The sequence below is a fragment of the Tachypleus tridentatus genome, chromosome 11 (genome assembly GCF_004210375.1).
Source record: "Tachypleus tridentatus isolate NWPU-2018 chromosome 11, ASM421037v1, whole genome shotgun sequence".
NCBI lineage: Eukaryota > Metazoa > Arthropoda > Merostomata > Xiphosura > Limulidae > Tachypleus > Tachypleus tridentatus.
The window spans coordinates 87,134,282-87,161,338 of NC_134835.1; the positions used below are offsets into that span (position 1 = coordinate 87,134,282).

General features: G+C 34.8%; 3 long non-coding RNA genes across 5 annotated transcripts in view; 2 read left to right on the plus strand and 1 right to left on the minus strand.

Annotated features, from left to right (window-relative positions):
• LOC143232693 (uncharacterized) overlaps positions 1 to 22,956 on the minus strand; it is a 53,009-nt gene extending 30,053 nt beyond the window's left edge. For 2 of the 3 annotated variants that reach the window (XR_013017674.1, XR_013017673.1), the window contains exons 1-2: positions 19,069 to 22,956; positions 18,335 to 18,501 (exon numbers count right to left, since the gene is read on the minus strand). This is a non-coding gene — a long non-coding RNA (uncharacterized LOC143232693). The remainder of the gene's footprint in view (positions 1 to 18,334; positions 18,502 to 19,068) is intronic. The other variant, XR_013017672.1, reaches the window with a different exon arrangement.
• LOC143232692 (uncharacterized) lies at positions 2,230 to 18,494 on the plus strand. The gene is made up of 3 exons (XR_013017671.1): positions 2,230 to 2,981; positions 12,547 to 12,724; positions 18,358 to 18,494. It is a non-coding gene; the product is annotated as an uncharacterized LOC143232692 (long non-coding RNA).
• On the plus strand, positions 2,999 to 11,236 carry LOC143232691 (uncharacterized). Its single transcript, XR_013017670.1, has 2 exons — positions 2,999 to 3,841; positions 8,812 to 11,236. It is a non-coding gene; the product is annotated as an uncharacterized LOC143232691 (long non-coding RNA).
• Positions 22,957 to 27,057: the final 4,101 nt, after the last annotated feature.

A 27,057-nucleotide genomic window follows, 5' to 3' on the forward strand; every position in this document is an offset into this window, starting at 1 on the left:
TCTCCCCTACAGTTTAGTCTGTTGAATTGTTTTATTGCATCACAGGCCTACAAATTGTGTTTCTTCTTGCGATTCTCGTGTTCTTACCAATCGAATTACATAATTAGGCCTAGATGTAGGCTTTTTCAGTAGCCGAAATGTACATCTTTAATATAAGCGTGCTTGTAAGCTTTTCGATCTAAACGATAATTCGTAATTATCAGTCAATAGGCCTAAGTATACATGCAAGTATCATGGCAACAAGATTACTCTGTGACAGCATGTTTACAGCTTTCAGGTTCACGTAATCAGAGATTACCAATTTGCAAATTGAACAGTCCACATAAGTGGTTGAAAAATCATCCCCCCCTCATCGGGTGTAAAAAATCTACGCCCCTGGCTATATTGGTAATACTTTCTTGCTGTTTCGACAACAGTCACGTTTCCAAGTTTCATTCTTACCTTAATTCCCAACAACCCAATATCAAATTTAGACTCGAATTCGAAGAAAATTATTCTTTACAGTTCTAGGCGTCAGTATTACCAACTAAGGTAAATATTTCTCTACCTCTGTCTATCATAAAAGGACTTCTATTGGCCTCTACACAAAGTTCAACAGTTTTATCCCCAACTTCTTCAAATATAAGTTGTGATATCATTGTTAAACATAATTTTAAATAATTGTTTTAATTATTTTATCTTACATGAAGAAATTGACATATTACATAAACGCATGTTAAATAATGCCTATCCGACTGATTTTTTAACGAAGATTAAACGTCCAATATTCCAACCACCCAGCCAACGTATACATCCTCCCCAAATTTCCCCTTATTATTTATCTTCCTTTTATGGCTTCGCAAACTCTTATTAATTAAAATTACGATGTTTCACTTGTGATTTACCTTACATTGTTCTTTGAAAGTAGTCTGAAATCTAATTTTGGACTTTGTCCTGACAATTTTGCACAATATTTATAAAAAGCACACAAACGTTATAAATAACTTACAAAACTGTAGACTACAAAAATAATCCCATATTACCGTAGTGTATAAGTAAAAACAAGAAAATAACTCTGCAACTTTGTATATATATATATAACACTAATATAAAATATTAACTTGTATGCAATAATTTACAAATGTGTACAATACAAATAATATCACTATTTCTTGGGCCTGGCATGGCCAAGCGCGTAAGGCGTGCGACTCGTAATCCGAGGGTCGCGGGTTCGCGCCCGCGTCGCGCTAAACATGCTCGTCCTCCCAGCCGTGGGGGCGTATAATGTGACGGTCAATCCCACTTTTCGTTGGTAAAAGAGTAGTCCAAGAGTTGGCGGTGGGTGGTGATGACTAGCTGCCTTCCCTCTAGTCTTACACTGCTAAATTAGGGACGGCTAGCACAGATAGCCCTCGAGTAGCTTTGTGCGAAATTTCAAAACAAACAAACAAACACTATTTCTTGGTAGGTCCACGTTGTCAGTCCATTTCAACATACTTCAAAGGCAGTATGTTAAAATTCAGCTCTATGTTGTATATTCAAAGTTGATTGGACAGTTACAAAAAGTTCACTGTTCCAATGTTCACTGCATCGAAACTTGTCAATATTTTCAAAGGTAGTTTTCAACAATTCTCAAAAAGCACTTACAAATGTTAACACTAAATCTTAAATTTCTAGCCTTTTAGAATTCTAAACTGCTAATAATAAGCTTGTAACACAATTCTACGAGGCCTGACATGGCCTAGCGCGTAAGGCGTGCGGCTCGTAATCCGAGGGTCTCGAGTTCGCGCCCGCGTCGAGCTAAACATGCCCGCCCTCCCAGCCGTGGGGGCGTTATAATGTACAGTCAATCCCACTATTCGTTGGTAAAAGAGTAGCCCAAGAGTTGGCGGTGATGACTAGCTGCCTTCCCTCTAGTCTTACACTACTAAATTAGCGACGGCTAGTACAGATAGCTTGTTTGTTTGTTTTTTGGAATTTCGCACAAAGCTACTCGAGGGCTATCTGTGCTAGCCGTCCCTAATTTAGCAGTGTAAGACTAGAGGGAAGGCAGCTAGTCATCACCACCCACCGCCAACTCTTGGGCTACTCTTTTACCAACGAATAGTGGGATTGACCGTCACATTATAACGCCCCCACGGCTGGGAGGGCGAGCATGTTTAGCGCGACGCGGGCGCGAACCCACGACCCTCGGATTACGAGTCGCACGCCTTACGCGCTAGGCCATGCCGGGCCCAGTACAGATAGCCCTCGAATAACTTTGTGCGAAATTCAAAAAACAAACAAACACAATCCTACGTTCAATACCTAGGTTCAAATATTATTTGAATTCGATACAGAAAATCTGTCTGAAATGGCCACTCAAACTAAACTAAACCAAACTTTAAAATACAAAAAATAACAAATACTTATTTCGCTTTCTCTTAACGAAAACGAAAACTTCGGACGTGTTCTACAGAATCTCTTAGAAAACCGTTACAGACATCTCGCGCTTGCGAAAAACAGTTAGTTTTACGTCACTGATCATGCGATACACATGCAGCGCCTAAGTGCGATTTTACAATACAGCATTACAAAAGTAGTTTACTATCAGAACCTTTGGCTACTAAAAGAACTGTAATTGATGTGTAATTTAACTTATGATAAAGGAAAGGTTAACAATATATACTTGGTAAAATATATTAGTAAGATCAAACATTATTTTCTTCAAAATCATTTACCGGTAAGCTATTCGATAAGTACTTTAGGAGGCATATTTATAATTAGAAGTGACTTGACTTTTTCTCGCTAGTCCTTACAAATCTCTTGATTTGTTTGTTTATTTTTTAATTTTGCGCAAAGCTACACGAGGACTATCTGTGCTAGTCGTCCCTAATTTAGTAATGTAAAATTAGAGGAATGGCGGTTAGTCATCACCACCCACCGGCAACTCTTAGGCTACTCCTTATGCCAACGAATAGTGGAATTGATCGTGACATAACAACGCACCCACGACTGAAAAGGTAAGAACGTTTAGTGTAAAAGGAACTCAAACCTGAGATAACGAGTCGAGCGCCCTAACCACCTGGCCATGTTGGGTTTTCTCTTTTGATTATCCTGAGCAACTGATAAAAGATATGACGTAAAAAATTTTTAAAAAGCCTCAGCAAAACACTGTGAATAGTAGATAGAATAAATACCTAACTATTTTATTGTTGTAGGAATGGACTTGTAACTAATGAAATGAAACAATGAAAGTCCACTAAAATATGAGGAGTCGCTGAATGTGTCCTAGTTATCTAACTGTATACATTTTTTAATGTATTTCAAACTCATTTGGTTAGTGAAATGAGAACAAGAAAGTGTTGAATTTTACGGAAAAATTATCTCTAGTTAAGAAAAAATTACTTTCAGTATTAATACTGTAATTGCATAGAGCATATATTTCTATAAATATGAACTGTAAATAACGCAAGTTTTACTTGAGCTTTTAGTATTATAAACTTTTTATACTCTAACAGATTAAATATTTCAATATCTACGTTTTTTTCAGTTTTATATATATTTAGAAATGTGTGTAACTTATGTTGCTAAATGTGTATTGTGCAAATCCTGCCTGTTCTCCAAATTCTTAGAAGATTCTCGAGAATAAGAAACAACATATGTTTTACGAAAACACCAGCGTATCTTCGAATATTATTGGGCCAATTGAACTTTCTAGAACACCGCCTAAAGATTATAAATCGAATCGCTGGGAGGCAGTTTAAAGACATTTATATATGTAAAAACGGCTCGTTTGGGTTGCGAAAATGTTTTACGTAGAGGAGTGAACAACGTTTCAACTTTCTTCGGTCAATCATCAGGTTCACAAAGATAGAAAGAGGTAACTGACTGAAACTGACCACATGTTTGAAAGGTGTAACTGAGTAACTGAGTGTCGGAATGTAGAGGGCGAGCTTAGATGTTTGAATATATAATTTTGTATTATTTATTTTTATTATTTATATTATTTTTTAATATGGGTATTAAGGTGTTCCTTTGTATTGGTTTATTTTGGGCTTAAGTTGTTGTATAAGTAAGGCTTCTTTAATTTTGCGTTTGTTTATGTTTGTTTCTTTATTTGTTTAGTATTTGAGAGTTTTCTATAGTTATGTTGTGTTTATTTGACTTGCAGTGTTCGAAAACGTTTGAAGGTGACTTTTTATGGGCCCGGCATGGCCTAGCGCGTAAGGCGTGCGACTCGTAATCCGAGGGTCGCGGGTTCGCGCCCGCGTCGCGCTAAACATGCTCGTCCTCCCAGCCGTGGGGGCGTATAATGTGACGGTTAATCCCACTTTTCGTTGGTAAAAGAGTAGCCCCAGAGTTGGCGGTGGGTGGTGATGACTAGTTGCCTTCCCTCTAGTCTTACACTGCTAAATTAGGGACGGCTAGCACAGATAGCCCTCGAGTAGCTTTGTGCGAAATTTCCAAACAAACAAACAAAAGAGTTTTTATGTTCTTTAAATCTGGTTTACATTTTCCTACTTGTTTCTCCAATAAAGAAGTCGTGGCAGTTATCACATTGTATTTTATAAATAATGCTCGTGTAATGTTTGTCAGTGTAGTTTTTGCATAGTATAACCTCAGTTTTGTGCCTGGTTTTTGAATAAATTTGGTATTAACTAGAATGTCATATTTTGTTACTAGTTTTTGCCAAATGTTGGTTATTTTTCTGCTAATGTCGAGAATATATGGTATGCAGCAGTATATGGTTTTGTGATTTTTTGATTCGTGAGATATATTTACTTTTGTTGGTTGATTTTGCTTTCTGTCTAGGTGTGTGCGTATTATGTTTTCTACGGTTTGTGAAGGAAACTTATTGATGTTGATGAAGTATTGTTTTATTTTGTCTAATTCATCGTTAATTTTATCTGGTGAGCATAGTTTTATGGCTGTGTTTATTTGGTTTCTTAGTATGTTGAGTTTTTGTTTTGTTTCATGTGCTGAGTCCCAAGGAATGTATAGTCCAATATGGGTGATTTTTCGGTGGATTTCTGTTTTAAATTGTGTATCGGTTCTTGTAATTTTGAGGTTAAGAAATGATATTTGATTGCTTCCTTCTTGTTCACATCTGAAGTTGATATTGGGATGTATAGCGTTAATGTGATTGAAAAATTTAAGTGTGTGTTCTATAGATGTGAATCCCGCAATCGTGCCGTCTACATATTTGTACCAGTATAGTGGTGGATGTAATGCTGTGTTAATTGCTTGTGTTTCAACTTGTGTCATAAAAATATTGGCTAGAACTGGTGATACTGGGTTGCCCATGCTTAGGCCATTTGTTTGTATATAGTTGTGGTTGTTGAACATGAAGTTTGTCTTCATCGTGGTGAATTCTATGAGGGCTGCTAATTGGTTACTGGGAATGTCTATAGATGGGTTAGGGTCTCGGATATAGAGTTCTAAGGCTATCTTGCAGGCTTCAGCGGTTGGAACTTCTGTAAAGAGGGATATAACATCGAAACTGGCCATTAAGGCTTTATGATTAAGTTGATTAAGATTAGACTTGAAATTAAAAGAGCCTTTGATGAATGAGCTGGAATATGTTACATATTTGGAGAATGCCCATGCTGTGTATTTACCAAGATTGTAATTAAACGATTCATATGTGGACATTATTGGTCGTAATGGACAATCTGGTTTATGAGGTTTGGGGATGCCGTATATTTGTGGTGTGCGTGAGTCGGTTTTGCGTAGGTAGGAATAAAGTGTTTGTGAAATTGTGTTGGCTTTTTCATTTTTAGTAGTATTTTGTTTAGTTGCGTTTCGTGTGTCTTTGTTAGATTTGTGTGTATTGGTTTAAATTTGTTAGTGTCTGATAGGATATTCTTCATTTTTTAGATGTATTCCTTCGTGTTCATTATGACTTTAGCGTTTCCTTTATCTGTTTTTAGTATGCTTTTTGTATGGCGTTTCGCGTTTTCACGTAAAATTTAACTTACGTTTTCTATTAGCTAGTGGCCTGGCATGACCTAGCGCGTAAGGCGTGCGACTCGTAATCCGAGGGTCGCGGGTTCGCGCCCGCGTCGCGCTAAACATGCTCGCCCTCCAAGCCGTGGGGGTGTATAATGTTACGGTCAATCCCACTATTCGTTGGTAAAAGAGTAGCCCAAGAGTTGGCGGTGGGTGGTGATGACTAGCTGCCTTCCCTCTAGTCTTACACTGCTAAGTTAGGGACGACTAGCACAGATAGCCCTCGTGTAGCTTTGTGCGAAATTCCCAAACAAACTATTAGCTAGCAGGTGAGTTTATGAAACAAAGTACTTTATGTACAATGCACTCAATGGTACTGATTACATTAGAATAAATAGTTGTGTTCAAAAAGATAGCATGAAGTTTTGCAAAAATGTATATTTTTGTACTATTCTAGAATTTCATTACATAATTAACGTTTCACTTCTTAGAAGATAGCTGAAATAAAAAATATTTGTCACAACAACAACATTTAGTTAGTAGACGAACCATTAGACAAGAGGGTTTGAAATTGTAAAGCTGATTCTCACTTAGGAATTTCATTAGCTTCACCTAATTTCTAAATTTATTTATTTATTTTTTACATATTTTGCTGACCAGATTATACCCATAAGTAGTTAATTGTTCCAGCGTTCAGATGTTTATTTAATTAGCCCTCGTGTGGCTTTGCGCGAAATTCAAAAAATCAAAACCAAACCAAACTTAATTAATATGCTATGTAACATAAAACTTAAGTGTTCTTATACCCAGACAAGAAGTTTTAAATAAAATAGATCTTTGAAGTAGTGCATGGATGGGTAGCAGCAGTTGAGAAAATCGCATCCCGCTTGCCAAACAATTTTATTCAGCCCCTCAAGAGTTAGTAGATATGAATATTAATACTTTTAACTTGCGTACCGGCACAATTCGACTGTTTCGTTGCAATACTACATAGAGAATGTATTTCGGCATTTTTCTATTAAAAATATCTACAGGTTTAAATTATGGCAGTATTACATGCTTATAAGTTATACGGTGTAAATTATATCAACGACTTCTAAAAAATATTTTTGTTCGTTGTTATCAGACGTTAATGGTTGTGTTTGTCAATTAAAGGCTTTTACTCATACTTCTTTATAGTATATATATATATACAGTTTTTCACAATGTGTCTGAAACTTGGCGATAAGTTCAAAGATAAACGAACGGCACGTTCCAAACTTGGTTTCAAAATAACGTATATTAAATACACACACACACATTCGAACTAGTTTAACGTTATGTGCAACAAATTCTTTACAATATAGCGATCATAAGGATATCATAAACATTATAACGTTGTTTTCCTGTTGTCAAAAGTCCACTTAGGCCAATTCAATTACTTTAGAAATTAAGTTGACATGCCAAACTACTTTTCTCTACTTCTATGGCACTAGTACTCTTCGAATTATTCACTTACAATTTCATGACGAGTTACCGCAGTCGTATACTACTCTTACAATAATCGTTTGGTCTTCTTTCTTCGAAATATCCTTCTGTTCCTTTAGTTAACGTGCACTCAGGTTGATTCAATTACTTTAGAACCACGCTCCTTTTTTACTGTTAGTCTTACTCTAACATATTAAAAGTTAGGATTATAACTTCGATTGAAGTTAACTTTAAGCCTAACTTTTCGTTTGCCTCGATATTACTTTCTCCTTTTATTACCTTTGTCTATCTGCTTTTTCACGCTCTATTCACACGGTTTATATGTTTATCACGTAATCGTCTGTTCACAAAATTTTCCACATCAAATTGTTACAAACATAACTTCCAATAATCGTCTGCTTTTAACTCTCTGATAATAAAAACTAATCAATTATACAATATTCAAACACAAAGTAAACTAATTATTAGTATCTACACTAAACAGTCTTTTATATCATGACAGTTGTATTTTTCTTACAAATTGTAAGACGCTTGGTTACAAGTTTCGTTAATTTATGAAAGGCCTCCAAATTAAATTTAGAATTCACATAATACATCATACATAAAAAAAAAAAAAGAAAGTGGCACGTGGCGTTCGTAGTGCAATATAATCGGTTAAATATCGTTTGTTTTAACGTTACTGGCGTGCTTCACGTTGACTTTTTATGTTTTTAGTGGATGTGAACCACATCAGTTTGTTTAATTTTGATGGATATAGAGAGCTATATAATTCTTCATATAAAGTTATTTAAGCAATTGCATATTGAAGTGTGTAAATCATGTTAATATAACCGAATAAGGCCTCTTATTACCTTAATCAAATTCATTCTCTATCATTACGTTAAATAATTAGGTCTTATTGAATTTACCAAATTATATCAGTGTGATTCTCTTGCAGGCAAGTTTTTGTTTTTTTAATTAGCTGCTGACGCCCAATCCACGTAATTATAATAAATTGCTTTATTACCTCTTTTAACATTATAAAACTTTGAACACTTGTACAGTGTCATTGGCCTACGTTAAAAATAACGTTTATCCAACGTAAAGTATTTAAATTTGCAGATGATGTTATCTGTGAAGAGGATGCTGCTCCTTTACAAAGGGATTTTGATCATTTATTTATTTAAAAAAATAAATGGCGGATGAGTTTTTATTACAATAAATGCGAGATAATGCATATGGGTTATCATAATTTGAATTATTATAATTTAGATGGGAAGAAACAATATTAATAGTGTCATAAAAGAAAGAAAAATATCTTCGTGTGATAGTCGGTCAGTCTCTTAAGCCATCTAAGTAGTGTACTGTTGATAGTGGTAGGGCAAATAGAAGTTCAGATTATATCTACAGCAGTAATGAATACAGGCCTGAAGATATTATAATTTCATTTTACAGGTTACTGGTTAGACCACATTTAAAATATTGTGTTCGATCTTGGATTCCTTACCTAAGAAAAGACATCGAATTGTTCGAGAGGGTTTGGAGAAGTGTTACTAGAATGGTGCTTGGTATGGAAGAGTTGTCATATGAAGAGATGCTGAAATTTCTCAGACTGTTTTCTCTTGAAAAAAAGAAAAGTTACGGGTTGGATCTGTTCAGGTGTTTAAGATCGTAAAGGGAATTGATAGTGTTGATGCATCATTTTTTTTTCATATTTAACAGTGGGAATAGTAGGACTATGAGACACAAGTATAAATTTTGGCAGGGTAGAAATCAGCTTCAGTTAAGACAATTTTATTTTTCTAAGAGGGTGGTTGGCCTTTAGAGTGGGTTGCTTTCAGATGTTGTGGAGGCAGTAAATTTCAATGAATTTAAGAAAAAAAAACTTAATAAGAATTTAAGTTGTTGTTTTTTTTTTTAATTAATTTAGTCCAAAGTGTAGAACAACCGTTATAGATCAAAATATTCCATATTGTCCCAAGACGTTGTTGTTTGATATTTTCTTTCATATAAGTTTTATTAAGATGTGTTTTCAAAAATCGAACTTTAGCCCTAATTGTTGATTTTTAGCCTCCTGTTGGAATCTTTATTCAGACTGTGAAAATAATTTTTGCCTTCATGAAAATAATTTGTCAATATACGATACCAAAAAGAAAGTGCGAAGAGTTATCACAATTTTCAAGCATACAATTCTAACAGTTTCGTCTAAAAAATCCTCCTTCTTTACTAATACCTTCCAGTAGCACAGCAGTATGTCTTAGGACTCGCACCACTAGAAACCGGGTTTCGATAGCCGTGGTGGGCAGAACACAGATAGCTCATTGTATAGTTTTGTGCTTAATTCTAAATAAATTTATTAAAATAAATTTTCGGCTACAAAGATCGTTTGTCGACTACCCATTGTTCACATCTCGTCTACTTATACGCATGCAGAGACTGTAAGGCCTCCTATATTGGTCAAACCAAATGTCACTTTAAACTAGAACTATGAGAACCGTGACCATATTTACAAAAACTGTGAGAAAGATTACAAACCCTCTCAAATCCGTTATCTATCAACATAGTAGAGAAATATGACATTCAAGTTATCTCTCTAAATTTAAAATTCTCTAAGAAGTCAAACATGATACTGAACTTCTAATATTATAGAAACATTATAAATAAAAATTCTCCTTCCGTCTTCACTTGATTTACACCTATTTTAGTTTAATTATTTCATATGTGTAACATTTCTCATTTTCTCGTATCATAAGTTGTTTATTCAAATTGTTTACTACTACCTCTTGCTGTTAAAAATGCTGGCAAGGGTCCCTTTTCAAAAGTGGGTGGGAAATTACCCATAGCCCACCTCCTCCAATATTCGACCATTATGGTACAAAACCATCTTAATTCCATAGCATACTCTATACTTAGAAAGCGAAATACGTATTTCAATTTATAATATCCCATTTTGTGTCATTTTTATTATACAAAAATTACTATATAAAAACAAAACGTTATTTCTGTAGTTTGAGAAATCGTAATTTTCATAACAGTATAAAAATAACTTTAGGATAATGTTTCTTACCTTATTTTCTAGCTCTGTAATAGCATGAGATTACAATATTAAACAATTAAGTTGTTTGCATACTGAGGTTCTTATATCACTACCTAAAATACATAATGAAACTTTTGTGAATGCTATATTTAACTTGCTGATTAAAACAATGAACGACATGTCAGAATCGCAGCAGTAACCTTACTTACATGTATATAGTAACAAAAATAACTTCAAAATGTAAACGAGTGAAGCTCTTTAATTTTACATTTTAATTATTGTATCGATACAAACTTGATTTTTCGCTTGTCTTACTTAAGTTAGTAAATAACAATGGATATTAAGTCGTTATGAATTTGGAATATTATGATATTTTCACTGTATGTTCAAGCATATGCTTATTATATCTATTAATGAATGGTTCTATCATCTAAGAACACCTGCAAAAACTAATGTTTATAACACATCAACAAAAATTTAATGTAGCTGATACTCCAACAGAATCTCCTGAGTTACAAGAAGACATGACAAAGAAAAGTGTATAATGCAGCACTAAAATGGTGTAACACGTAGACAGAAGCTAAACTTACAAACGTGTAACAAAGAAAATATTAATTATACTGTGGTAAAAGCAGGAATCTATACCTCCAATTACACTGTTTCTTGAAGAAATGTGATATGAACTCTAACAAGTTATTTCGGGATCACATAACTATGAACTCGAGAGATGAGTCCGTATCTAAAGCTACAATTGTCTAGTAAGGTGACAGAACTCAATCATCGACAATAATTTAAAAAGAAACAACAGCGGCTGTGAAAATAAAAAGCAAAAAAAAAAAAAAACATTTATATCGTGATGACCTAATTCAAACACAATAATTAAAGTTCCTCTCAAGGTGAGTATGATAGAGCTTCAGATGTATATATATATAGAACATTGACGTCACATACATAGTTGCAAAGGGTGGAGGTTTGACGCTTGATGACGTCTAAACTTTGAATAGAGAACAATCTGTGATCTTTAAATAGTTACCTTTTAAAATTATGTTGGTAGCAAGTATATTGACAGCCACCGTGTAGTTAAATGAATTTCCAAGAACATATTGTCCAGATATCTACTGCAGAAAGTAATGTCAACCACGGACAAAAAAAAACAAACAAATTAAGGCAATATCTTTAATGAAAATGAATAACTGTTCGTAACCAAACTCGTCAATTTCTCACTTTTTTCTGAACTTTACCTGGTTTCTAGGATGTGGAGAGGCTTTCTTAGCATATCCGCAGTGGACATGTGCGACAAGTATTCATACAGCACTTTCAAATCAGACAAATGATCTAAGTGCGGTATTCAATACCCTTCGGTGACAATTCCATAAAACATTTACATTAAAGAAAACTTACAACTCACACCGATGTGTACAAATATCTGTATCATCTCTTCAAACTGACCCGCCCCTTTTCATAAGCGGACACATACATAGAGCAAAATGTTTGTTTTGAATTTCAAACAAAGCTGCACGAGGACTATCTGTGCTAGCCGTCCTTACTTTTGCTATGTAAGACTAGACGAAAGGCAACTAGTCACCACCACCCATCACCAACTCTTGGGTTACTCTTTTATCAACGAAAAGTGGGATTGATCATAACTTTATAACGTCCCCAGGCTGAAAAGGCGAGCATGTTTGGTATGACGGGGATTCAAACTCGCGACCCTCACATGCCTTAACCACCTGGCTCTGCCGAGCCTATGGCAAAATGATACAAGTTTATAATATTTACCTAAGTAGAGAACGATTTACATACATTTAAGATTTTTTGAAATCCAGTCAATAATGAAAACGTACATGCAGAACATATAATGAAAACTAGAAAACATACTTGAATATACCTAACTAGATGTATATTTTATATTAGTTATGGGGAAGTTAAATCAATAAATATTTAGACTATGAAAACAGTAATGTATTTGTTTATATTCGGTTTACTATTACTAAATTAAACTTATAGCCGTATCACATCCAAATTCTTATGAAAACTAGTACAAAAAGAAAAAAAAATCCTGCTTGTTTTAACCATTATTTAATAGAGGTTTTGTCAACAATTGTATATTTGTTAAATATTCCTCTTTCCTTTTTGTTTTTTTTTTCAAATAGAACCGTTTGAAAATTGACAACAACACAATGAGGCATTTGTACTCTGCCCATTGGAACTCGATTTTAACGTCATAAGCTCACTGACGTTCCGCTGAACTATCGGGGTAGGACAATGTTAACCTATTATAGAATTAAAAGGATACTTATTGAAAATATATGGATCCGACTGGTGCACTGTGTAAGTATTAATAAGATTTATACCAGTTTTACCAGTTTACTCTTTGTAACTTTAGATTCAAGATTGAAAAATTTCTCAAGGTTTACTTTTATAGAAGTTTGACATCTAAGAGTTAAAGAAAACTTTTCCAAAGTCACGAAATCTCTTTTGATATTCGTTGAAAATAAGAAAAGCGGTTTCATGAGTTTCATTTAATATTCGTTAGTGGACCAGCATGGTCAGGGCGCACGACTCGTAATATGAGGGTCGTGGATTCAAATCCCCGTCCCCCCAAACATGCTCGCCCTTTCAGCTGTTGGAGCATTATAATGTTACGATCAATTCCACTATTCGTTGGTAAAAGAGTAGCCTACTAGTTGGTGGTGGGTATTAATGACTAGCTGCCTTCCTTTTAGTCTTACACTGCTAAGTTAGGGACGACTAGCGCAAATAGTCGTCGTGTAGCTTTGTGCGAAATTAAAAACAAACAAACAATGTTCTTTAACTGGTCACTGAAACCTTATAAAACACAATCTCCTCTATGGTTTCTTTCATTTGCTCAATTTGTATTTCTATATACTAGAGGAAACAACATATATAGATAAGTGAAGAGGCTAGACTGAAAACATGTTACTTTGAAGCAGCGACCGACCTTACCCTTCTTTACATCACTGTATGTTGATTCTACGAAACTAAATATACCCTCCCAGTAAAGCTTGACAACTTAAGTGTTTTCCTTCTAGCATTGCCACTGTTATTGCTGCTTACAAGTATGATACTCTGTATCCTTAAAAGTTAAAAAGCAATAAAAGTGATGTTTTATGGAAATACAGCTTCTGTGATGAATTAATTGACATGTTTTTAAAACTAGTGTGGAATACATTCTGCCAAGTACAAAATCTTGAAAAGCCGAAACAAAATGGTCATTATCTTAAAACACGGAGAAGGTTTCTAATCTTGAACTAAAGGAAGTTCTACGTTTATCTATAGGGAAAATAGTTAACATAAATCACTTTCTCTTCACAATACATCATTCCTCACGATCTCCAAAGATTGTGGTTAAAATAATACAAAGAAGGTGGCGCAATCGTAGGAACTCCTATTTAGTAGTACAGTATGTAATTTATTTTGTACTTTAAATGTTATATTCATAAGAATAGTGGATTCATTATTATATTCCTTCCTATAATAGTGAATCTCAAAGTACTTATAAAAGCATCGTATCAAACAATAAAAAGTAAAACAAAACGCGAACTCTTTTCATCGACTTCGTTTTGCTAGATTTGTGGAGTCCTATATTAATACAGCTTTAAAATCGTCACCGTATTTCTCACACATAAGAAAGGTAAACTGATTGCATAATATCGATACCACAAAATAAATCCATTCGATTACATGTTTGATAATTGCTTAATGCTTATAAATAGACAATAATGAACTGTATAATTACGGCTGATAATTGTTATACGTATAAACAGTTTGATTGTGATATCTCACGTAATTAGGTGGAAATGATTTAAGAAGGAGTATGACCAATCGAAACAACTGTCGTATTGATTCACTCAAATACTTAAAAGAATGGAAAAGCCATTTTCAAAAGAAAATATTGAATTTGAAAATTTAAACATCACACGATGTTGTTGTTTTTTATAGATCCTCATTTAACGAACCATAAAAGATAAATACAAATTCTAAGTGTGGCACAATATATGGTTATTAAATTAATATTTGCTGATCACAAAAGTAATTTCAGATAACGAGTAGGAATGTAAAATAGACTATTTGCACTCTGACCACTGCGGGAATTGAGCCACAGATTTTAGTATTGTAAGTGGCTCAGTGGGGAAACCAACTTTTATACCTTTTTCAGGAATACTCGTGATATCTGTAGCAGTTTTCATTTGTTAAGGGACTTTGTCTATTTATGAAAGTAAATAAAAAATATCGTTTTCTTATACAGTGAAAATTTATAATTAAAGATATAAAAAAATAATAGTGGGTATGCATGGAGCACGCGCGAAACAAGTTTTTCTTTACCATCGTTCATGAACAAGACAGTTTGCATTCTGCTTGATGGAACTGTTGTTGTATTTTAACGGTGGGTTACCTGCGCTCCGCCCACCTTGACAAATTGAAACCCGGTTGTTACATTTTAAGATGATAGGACTGAATTCAAACTAGTAGAAAATTCTATATGACGATGACAGAAGAAGGTCGAAACGTTGTTCCCTCCTCTACATAAAAAAATTTTCTCAACCCAAACCAGCCGTTTTTACATATATATATATAAAGTAACATTTTAATCTAAGTCCATGTTTCTTCAGAACATGTATTTTCAGATGCACATGAGGCAAGACCACTTTTCGAAACATTGGCATGAGAGGCGTAAAATGCGGAATATTTTAAGTATTTCTCTAGACTCAACATTTTTTTTATTGAAAAGATCGAGTCTCGAAAGTTATTAAAATGTATCTTATACGGGTTTAATTAACCAATGGCGTGTCACTTGAAATGCGTGATTCGAAGTTGCGTCATAGAGAATTGGGGGCACGGGCTTCATGTGTTAGCGCCCAGTAGCATCACGAAACTCTAGCACACACACACACATATACATATGACTCACATTGACTTCCCTACCACTTAGTAATACAATGTCAGGAAAACTAAGAATATAAAACCATGATCGATGTCAGGCTGAAACGCTGGAAATTCCTACGTCAATGTGCTCGAGTCCTGAATCTTAAGCACCTAACGACGCTTTTGACACCACGGTTCGCATTTCAAGCGACACGCCATTGGTTAATTAAACTCGTGTAAGATTTATTTTAATAACTTACAGGACTCGATCTTTTTAATAAAAAAAAGTGTTCAATTTCGTACAAAACTACACGAGGGCTATCTGCGCCCGTCGTCTTTAATTTTGCAGTGTAAGAGTAGAGGGAAGGTAGCTAGTCATCATCACCCACCGCCAACTCTTGGGCTACTCTTTTACCAACGAATAGTGGAATTGATCGTAATATTGTAACGCTCTCACGGCTGAAGGGCGAGCATGTTGTGAAGGTGATTCGAACCCGCTACCCACAGATTACAAGTCGAATGCCTTAACCACCCGGCCATACCAATCCAGTAACTTATATATATATTCAAAAACGGCTCGTTTGGGTTGAGAAAATATTTTACATAGACCGAAGAAGGTCGAAACGTTGTTCGCTCTTCTACGTAAAATATTTTCTCAACTCAAACGAGCCGTTTTTGTATATGTATTTCTCTACAAGTGGGTTTTCTCGACATCACTGAATCCAGTAACTTAACTCTCAGTCAAGTTTTCTGCTACGGAAAACTTATGTTTTGACGCACTTGCTATTATTTGCTGGTTTACATGCATAGCTGATAACTGTCGAGAAGTCGGTTCTTCTGAAAATACTAAGTTCATATTTACATAACACTCTACAAATGAAGTTATTTAAAACAATTATGTTCAAACTACATAATCTATTCAGTTATTTAGCAGGTGTTTTCATCTCATTCTGTTTCAGAAAATGGATCTTAAGTACACTTTAAAGTAGTTTTAGCTCAAAAATTATCCCATCCTGATCGTAATAAGTATATGAAATTTGCATGTTTCTTTTATGAAAAATACATATTGCTTTCAGTAAACTTAGGAGTGTTTCTCACAATGAAATAGCCTACATCTATTCTACGTTGTATTTTTACGGTAAAATTAATGTAGCATATTTTTTGATATTTTGCATTCTGTCAGTATCCAGTTTTTCTAGACAATTCTAACAACGCAAACATTTTGGCACATGTTCAACGCATGCGTTGTATATGCCGCAGTGCTCGAGTCTCAGAAAGACGTCACACAAAGCCGTTCGCAATTAATCAATATTAAAGCTGAAGCGACGTTATAAGCAAATCTACAACGTGTTAAACAAATAGCAGACTTTGAAGAAGAAAAACACAAGTTGTTGAAACAAAACAACTAATAAAAAATACTTTAGTTAGTGGTAGAGGCAAAAATTGGATACTCTGCTAACAATAAAATGTTTGACAAAAGTTAAGAAAATGACGTAGTTGCTCTTGGTTTGGTTTGTTTTGAATTTCGTGCAAACCTACACGAGGGCTATCTGCGCTAGCCTGTCCCTAATTTAGCAGTGTAAGATTAGAGGGAAGGCAGTTAGTCATCACCACCCACCGCCAACTCTTGGGCTACCCTTTTTGTAGATAAAATGGTCTTCTTTGTCACATAACAGAACTTTTCAAATCAAAATTAATCTGTGAGAAAATTCCATAAATTTAGTTAGTTAACTCTACACTTTAAGGCACAGGGCTTTCTCAAAATACGTTTGAATATAAACGTATAAAAGGTGGGATAATCAACCACTGAAGACATACTGTATAAAGGTGTTTTAAAAACACATGCGGAACAGACAGCTAGTCATCACCACCCACCAACTCTTGGCTACTCTTTTACCAACGAATAGTGGGATTGACCGTACCTTATAAAACGACCCACGGCTGAAAGGGCGAGCATATTTGGTTGTCGGGGACCTGAATCCGCGACGTTGAGATTACGAGTTAAATGTCTTAACCACCTGGCCATGAGTTGCTATTGGCTACTACAAAATATTTATAAGTCTTTTCATTATTCATGCTTTAAAGAAACAAAATTTTCTCTAATATTTATTAAAGTGTATTAAAGTAACTGAGATTTGTGTACTGTCAGAACAGAAATAATCATTATGCATTTGTTTTCAAGTGCAACTAGGTGTTTGGGTTGTAGTAAAAAACTGCCAATAGGTTATTTGAGTTCTGTCCATCGTGAAGAAAAGAACTCCGATGTTTGTTTGTTTGTTCTTAAGCGCTAGTTGAGATCAGTGTGTATAGAAGGCTTGAGGACAAGATGAGATGAATTAACCGACCAAAGTTCATGAGAGATGACAATTATTTAGATACATAATTCTGCAGACGTTAAGTTTACCAGAGAATGGAAAAATGTATATAAATAATAAAATGTTATGAGTGTTGTTATTTATGGGTTCTTTTAAAGTATCAAGTGAAAATAATTCAACGTTCAGTCTGGTAAGAGAAAAAATGAGTTTATTTCTTCCCTTAATGTTATTATCAGCTTGAACACTGTTGTAACTTTTGAAAGCGTAAGTTTACATTGGCTCGGCATGACCGGGTTGTTAAGGCGCTCGACTCGTAATCTGAGGGTCATGGGTTCAAATCCCCTTCCCCCAAACATGCTCGCCTTCTCAACAGTGAGGGCGTTATAATGTGACGGTCAATCCCACTATTCGTTGGTAAAAGAGTAGTCCAAGAGTTGGCGGTGGGTGGTGATGACTAGCTACCTTCCCACTAGTTTTACACTGCAAAATTATAGACGGCTAGCGTAGATAGCCCTCGTGTAGCTTTGCGCGAAATTCAAAACAAATTCAAAGTTTACATCTACGGTAACTGTGCTACATTACATAAACACAACTTAACTTTCGTGCACAATATAGCGCGACAGCAAACACTGATAATTTTTATTTATTAAATAACTCTCTATTATTTAAATAAAATATCTTATTTCTGAAACTACTCTCTTATCTAAACTAACTCTAGTAACTTCGACGTTTCACTGACCTGTTTATAAATTTTTGTTATAGAAGGTTCTAGAAATAACGTGAATGAGTCATATCACATCATCAAAGGCCAACACCTTCCTCTAAAGCAGCTTTTGGGAAAGTGGGAGCTGCGGCCTCGCTGGAGGTCGTGAACCTTTTCCTGGGAAAGAGCGCCAAACAATAGACCTAAAATAAATATGCTGAATTAATTTTATTTCTAAATAAACAATAGGCTGATAAAAATTATGTTGAATTAATGAAATAATACAGCATATCGAAAGGATGCTGTTTTTCAATCATCATGCTGAAATTGTAGGCTGGGAAGCTTCGAACACTTTTTATTCACATCAACGAAAGCCTCGGACAACAAGAGTTTGGAAACTACAGCTCAAGAAAACAAAGAATATAACGAAAGTAAACATATTTTTGTTGTAAAATAGAAAAAAAATATATTACAAGTTGTATTATTATCTTTTTGAAATATAAGTAGTGAAGAAAAGCAGAAACTATATTTAATGCAAGATATAAAATCTGTAAATGATGCAGATTTAGACGAAACATCTTGTATACAACAAACGCACTGTTATCCGGTATCCGCCATATTTGAGCAGTGGAAAAATTACCCGTACAAAGGAAAACTACGATAACGAAAACATTTCTTTTATGATGTTTTACAGGAAAATTTTTGACACCTTATTAGCGTTTTAACAATAACAGTTTCAAAAAATAATAGATATTGTACAAAAACCTTACATAATATACAAACTTTTATAAGTATTCTAAATGTGAATCACAGTACAAGCGCTAAAAACTGAAACTTGCCGACTAGAACGGACTTAAACAACGCCTCTAAGCTAAATGTATTTGGAGATACTGATATTTCCGGTTATAAAATCTTTCTGGATAAGAACATGTCGGATATCAAAGCTCTTATTGTATGATATTAAGTAATTCATGTAGCTCATAAATGTTTTAAGACAACAGATACTGAGAATAAAATTCAAAAAAATATTCACTAAGACAATATTCTTGTTACTTGAAATACTGTGTAATGTTTGTCATAATACCGGACGTGCCGAGCGCGGCCAGATGGTTACCATGCAGAACTGTGACGCTGAAGTTCTTGGTAGCGTCCGGTTAGGGCAAAAAATTACGCTCCCTACTTTGTATTTGCAGGTGTATCATAAGAGAAAAAATAAAATCCCACAGTTCGGTCTGATAAGATTAGCTTGAGATTTAACGGTAGCAATGTTAACTAGCTACCATCCCTAGAGTCTATTACTTTCGAGTTCGGAGGACTACTGTTGCAAAATGCCCCCCAGTGGCACAGTGGTATGTCTGCGGACTCAACCCGCTAAAATCTGGCTTTCGATACTTGTGGTGGGCAAAGCACAGATAGCTTATTGTGTAGCTTTGTGCTTAATTCAAAACAAAACAAACCAAACTGTTGCAGAAAATATTTGTATAGCTTTGCGCGAAATTCTACAAAATAAATATAATTCTGATAAAACTTAATTTTCAGTGAACCGTTGCCTACTACAATGTGTCTGGCTAATAATTCAGGATCAACATCAATACTGGTAGTGAATAAAGGTTCCGATCTACAATTAATATATTCGAATTAATTCCTGTGCGAATTTGTTTTTCTTGTTTGAATAGTTTTATTACGCGTTTTCCTGAATAGCCATGAATGTTGGATGTCTATAGTTTCACAATAGAATCCCAGGTTTTGTGATGTCATATTCATTCTTCTTTTAGTGGTAATCAAAAATCGCTCGATCGCTTACGTCTTTGATTATTTCCAGTTACGTATTGTAATGTATATATGCAGTGAGCTCTTTAAAGGTTTCCAGAAAGAGAAACTTATCTGGGATAAATCTTGGAGCTTCGTTTTCCAATATTTACTGTTTTGATGTTTTTTATTGATATAAAGTAAATCCACACATATAAGTAAAGGAAGCCCATTATACCCAGGTTGTAAGGGCGCCCGACTTGTAATCTGAGGGTCTCGGGTTCTAATCATCACCACACCAGACATGCTTGCTCTTTCAGCCTTGGAAGCGTTATAATGTGACAGTCAATCCTACTATTCGTTGGTAAAAGAGTAGCCCTAGAGTTGGCGGTGGGTTGTGATGACTAGCTGCCTTCCCTTTTGTCTTACACTGCTAAATAAGGGATGGCTAGTGCAAATAATCCTCGTGTAGCTTTGCGCGAAATTCAAAACAAACAAGTGAAGAAGTAGTTAATATTTTTGCGATTTTCGCTAACGTTTTTCATAGATAACAAAACAGCGACAACATGGCAACAGAAATGAAACAGTGAATGCCAGCACTTTATCTTGCTGACGTGGCCCGGCATGGCCAGGTGGTTAGGGCACTCGACTTGTAATCTGCAGGTCGCGGGTTCGATTTCCATCTCACCAATCATGCTCGCTCTTTCAGCCGTGGTAGCGTTATTATGTTACGGTCAATCCCATTATTCTTTGGTAAAAGAGTAGCCTAAGAGTTAGCAGTTAGTGTTGATAACTAGCTGCCTTTCCTCTAGTCTTATACTGCAAAATAAGGCGGCTAGCGCAGATAACCCTCGTGTAGCTATGCGCGAAATTAAGAAAATAACAACAAAGGTCCTGTTGACAATATACAGTAGTCACATGACGTTACCATATTATGTACATATGTATAATATAACAGTTAAACCTTTGAGATTTCCCTTGGATGCATTCTATGCCTTGGAAAGACAAATTAATCTGTAGATATAGGGAAATATTTATAATAACACGTGTGTCGTAGATTAGACGGCGTAATGAAGCGATTAAACATCAATAAGTATATAAATGATAAAAGAAGAGTTACTTTTCCACGAAAAAGTAAAATTAGACTCGGATATTTTTTGCAGTACAAATTAAAAAGCAAAAGTGACAAAATAACAGCTTAGAATTAGCTGAGCTTTAGCACTTAGTAGCGGATATTCATCTTTTACTGATATCCAAAACTTAGTTTGTTTTTAAAGTCTTGTCACAAGATAGTTCAATAAGATTTTCATCTTTTGTAGAGATAACTTCAAATGGGACCTTAACCTTGAAGGGGTCTTTAATCCATGCAAACTTCTCTACATCTTCTGAAAAGTAATTTTCAAACCAGTCACTGAGTTGTGTTAGGTGCTCCTCAAAAACAGATTTTAGTTCGAGAGTCAAATCAACTTAATTGCATATAACAAACTGGTTCAACAGGGGAAACAATCTTTGTCACCATCTTCATTCATTTTTCTTCTCCATATTCTTTCTGAAGGTTGAAACCTTCTCTGCGAGTTTTAAAATGTGCGTGTTGTTTCCATGCAGAGAGAGACGCAACTCATTCAGTTTTTCGAAGTGATCGCACAGGCATACTAATTTTTACAAAAAAGTCATTATCCAAGAAGTTTTTAGCACGTTCGCGTTTTTCTTCTTCGAGATAAGAGTAGAATTCCTGTCGTAATTTGAACACACGAGACAGTTCATTCCCACGGGAACGCCATTGCGAGCTACAGTAGTACAATAAAGATGTGTGCTCAGATCCCATATCCTCACACAGCTTTTAAAAATTCTCGCTTTCTGTGGCCGAATTTTTATATAGTTCACCACTTTCAACACAGTTTCCAGAACTAGGTTCAGTGGAGAACTCGGGTGCTTTGGCACGAGGGCTTCCCTGTGGATTATGTAGCACATCTTTAGTGCATCACGGGCTTTCTTCGTATGAGTGCCTGCAATCCTCCATAACAGCCGGGCATAGAGCGACTATCATCAGTACAGACGCCAACGCACTTAGTCCAGTCTAAGTTGTTTTCACACATAAAAGTATCAAGAATTTCAAACAAGTATTGAGCCTTTGTACCTGCAGCGATATTTTTACAAACAACATATTTCATAATATTGTTACCTTCTACGAACAATATGTAGCAAATCAAATGAGCATCCTTGTTACTATTCATCGCTTCATCTAACTGTAACCCGAATTCCTTCCCTTTCATTTTTTCAATTAGCTGATCGTTGAGGTCTTCGGCCACGTGTTGGATTCTACAACTGATAGAATTGTTGGATAAAGGTACCTTTGAAAGCAGTCTTCACGCAGATTCACGAACCTTAATATTCACAATAGCTGGTAAAATCAGTTATTCTGTGATGATGTGAGGCTTTTTACAATTCGCAACTCTGTGTTCCACCTTGTAGGATGCAAGCAAAGTTTTGCTCAGTATTGATGCTTGTTTCAAAAATGTATCTTTTTGTTCTTTCAATTATTTTAACTTTCTGGTAAAATAATCACGGGATTTATTAGCCATGTTAGGATGAGTGGTCTCATAATGGTGTTTTAGTTTACTTGAAAGCATGCACTCTGGAGCCAAAACGTTTAGACATAATATGCACTGTGAACACTCTTCATGAGTTAAATCTACTGAAGTAAAACCAAATATTTCCGACATTTCGGTTTCTTCACAACTTTGCTACTGGTCTGTGGTTCGCCATCCTTTTCTTCATTCCCACACTTCTTATTAATGCTCAAAAATCTTTCCACATTTATGCATAAGGTCTAAAAGTAAACAAAATAATTCACTGAACTTCGCTAGACCTCGCAGACACTTGATCACAACACCCTTCAGTTATTTCGATTACTGACGGACCCGAAGAGTCGACAGGAATTTATATACAAAATCTAAGAACCGAAAAAATTCGAGAAGTTACTGGCTTAGCCAAAAGTACAAGTAAACAAAAACATTTCTCAAGCATTCGAGAATACCATCAAAAGAAATGCAGCGCAATCTAATGTTAAAACTATGAACTACCTCGAGCTAGTAGTTCGCGCAGTATCCGACAGATGTCGATATCGCTGTGTTGCCCTAAAAATTGGAAACAACTGGCGCAGCATAGTTTGAGAACCACTGCCTTAAAACATAAGCAGGAGTATTTTAATAAAAGATATTTGTCTGTTACAAACATAAATAGAAGTTTCATCTTTGTGGACATCATACTCAGGAAAACAAACAATTTAAAGTAATGAAGGGTCCATAAGAAAGGTTTATAATGTAATCCAGGAAGCCCTACTGTGAAATACAAGAAATAAAAAAAGAAAAATTGATGGTGATGTTAAAGACTGTTCTGAAACATTTAACATTCTGAGATTGAGGATAAAGTCAAGTAAAATACAAATTATCAACTTTCATAAGACTGTTAAAATAAATTTCCCTATATTTTCATTGAAATTTAATTCTATATCAAACATTTGTATAAAGACAAAAGTACACCGAAATTATGATATGGTAGCCAGAGAAATGTTGAAAGTCCATCTCACAAATGAATAGTAGTGAACCTAGTGACTTAGCAAGATCAAACAAACTGAAACGTAAAATTGATATTAGATATTCAATGACGATTGTTTTATTATTAATTTTTCTCCGCAGGTGTTAATTCACACTAATTCTTATCACAGTTTGACATGTTGCATATAATATTGACTACCAGTATGAATACATCCATTATTATTTGTTTGTTTTTGAATTTCGCGTAAAGCTACATGAGGGCTATCTAAGTTACCCGTCTCTAATTCAGCAGAGTAAGACTAGAGAGAAGGCAGCTAATCGTCACCACCCACCGCCAACTCTTAGACTACTATTTTAATAACGAATAGTAAGATTGAACGTCACATTATAACGTCCTCACGGATAAAAAGGCCACCATATTTGGTGTGGCGTGGATTCGAATCCACCACTCTTAAATTGCGAGTTGACCGCTCTAACAACATGGCCATGCCAGACCCTGGTATTATGAAGTCAAGCTGTTTGTTAATTTATGTTCATTTGATCACTGTTTTATATTTTTTGTATATTTTTGACAGAGTTTATTCTCTTGGAAAATGTTAAGGAAAAAATGTTCTGCTGTACATTGAATTATTTATATAAACATTATATCCCTAGATAAGTTCTCGTTTTTAACCTAGAATTACGATTACTCTGTACTATTTCTAAAGATTTAGTGGCTCTTGAAAAAAAATTTGTATCTCTATGTGATTGTAAGTACAAGATGACAAAGAACAGGAGATTACCTACTTTAGTAAAACTGTTATGTTGCGGATGGCCAACAAAGCAGAGAAGTTAGGCCCACCAAAAACTGAAAGTTCTCAATAATTGGACTTGGGTATATATTTCTCAACGAATTGTAATAATTGAGTAACGAAGAAAGAGACAAGACATAGATTATACAAAAAACAGACATTTAATGACTCATAATTATCGTTTTAAAAATACTACTTTACTAACACAGCATACGGAATATAACGGCCAAATGGTCGAGTGTACTTTAAAGCTTTATATAGAAATTATGGGACCAACAAGAACTATGGAAGATTAATAAAACAAAAAGTTCTGTTGGTTTGGTTTTGAATTTCGCGAAAGGCTACACGAGGGCTCTCTGCGTTAGCCGTTTCTAATTTAGCTGTGTAAGACTAGAGTGAAGGGAGCTAGTTATCAACACCCACCACCAACTTTTGGCATACTCTTTTACCAACGAATAGTGGGTTTGATCGTCACGTTATAACGCCCCGGGCTGAAACTGCGAGTATGTTTAGTGAAATGGGAATTCTAGCTCGCGACTCTTAGTGTGAGACTCGAGTGCCATACCCACCTGGTCATGTTGGACGCAATCCTGTTGGTCCATGTGCTTCCCTCTTATAAGCAAAACTGAGTAAAATGAAGCCACAACATAAAAATGAACTCAAATTAAAATAATCATACTTTAATCTACGTAAAGTACGCGAAAGCTTTGAAAATCTAACTTAGCTAACAAAATAAATTTACTTCAAAACGACTGTAAGTGTGTTTTCTCATAGCAAAGCCACATGGGGCTATCTGCTGTGTCCACCGAGAGGAATCGAACCCCTGAGTTGAGCGTTGTAAATCTGAAGACTTACCGCTGTTCCAGCGTGGGACACGACTGTAAGACAAACTGTCACTCCACTTGTTACATTTCACGTATTGTAATTTATTTCAGACGAATAATTGAGTTATTATGTTATGTAGATTACGTATTATTTTTTGAAATAACCGGAAATTTTGATTTTAATTTAGAAGTTAATTCAATGTTAATTGTATTAAGTTTATGATATTTAACAACAAGATTGATACACACAAGTTTCTTTCTTAACACAGATGCATTTTAATATCCAAAAAAACAGACAAAAAACAATTTATAATAACAGTTATTACGAGTATTTATAACAAATGATGATTTCTGCACAGTAATTTTACAAACAATATTGAGTCTTATACTGTCTAGAATTGAATATTTTCTTAAGATCTACGTCCACAACGAGCAGGTTAATTCTGAATTGATATTGTCACACCTCGCTTATGTTAGCTAAATTGGTTTGCCTCTATAAACGTTCCTGGTCAAATGTCTGTAGTTTTCCGATTAACAAGCGTTAATCACAATTATAGTTTCCGAGGCTTATAATTTACTGACTACAGCTGACCAACAATATTTTATTGGTGTCCCTCGTCTAGCTACTTTTATACAAATCACGCAAGATTGTAGAAAGTTCTTATTCTCAAGAATATTCCACAAATTTAGAAAACAGGCGGGACTTGCTCAATACACATCCGTTACAATATATACTAGTTTTGTCTGAGAGATCCCCCGGGATCCCCTCCATTCTTAAAGCCAACTTTGTTCAACAAATTCCCTCCCCCTTTTTTTCCTCTAAAAGAATAACAATTACACATTGAGAAAGTAAAAAAAAAAAATCAACTACACTCTCCAATATATATATATATATATATATATATATATACATTAGATAAATAATTTTTATTTCCTGTAAATGGGATACATTTTAGTAGCGTTCAGTTGTTACACTACACTAAACAACGTTTAGGAAAAGCCATAAATGACAATGAATGCATTTTTTTAATGTTGTCTTCAAATTTGTGCCTAAAAAAACAACTATTGAATTCTAAATACTTCTTATAGGCACGATGTTAACAGTTTATTGCTTTATCGGCACACCAAATTACATAATTTGTTACAAGTTGAAATTTTTAATTGTTAAGGCGTTAGCAACATACACTATCTGTGCTATATATTAGATCAATTTTATGGGGCAGTAATAAACAATTCTAGACAATAGAAGTCCTAGGCCTGACGATCATAATCTTATTATCAATCAAACAAACCTTGATCCAAAACGTTCTAGCAGAAATTGTTGAAGTGTATCCTACTAATATACTTCTTGAAGATGCATTCCTCAAGTAACTGTGTGGTAAGTGGAAGATTTTACAAATCCATGTATATTTGAAACATAGCCGAACATATTTTCCTAATTACGTTATATGTTCGAAAGATTATTGTTTAAACTCCTCAAAAAAAGGTGAAACACCTCTAACCAATAAACCTAAGGTTTATGATAAAAATTCAATCACAAAATTTAAATGTAAACAATAATTTCAAACATTATTATTAGTTACGACTAACGGTAAGACCTTTGGGAGAAATAGGAGAGATGCTTTATAAAAAGAGTAATAATAATACTGAAGAATTTCATGAAAACCTAATAAAAGCATACAAATTATAATCACTAAGCTCTAACTTAGATGTTTTTAAAATTCACCAAGAACTTCAGTATATGCAAAAATGAAAAAATGAAACTTCCTAAATAGGTGGAAATGAAACTAGTTCCGGTGAACGTTAAAAGTGCTATATACGCACTTAACGTTAGATCA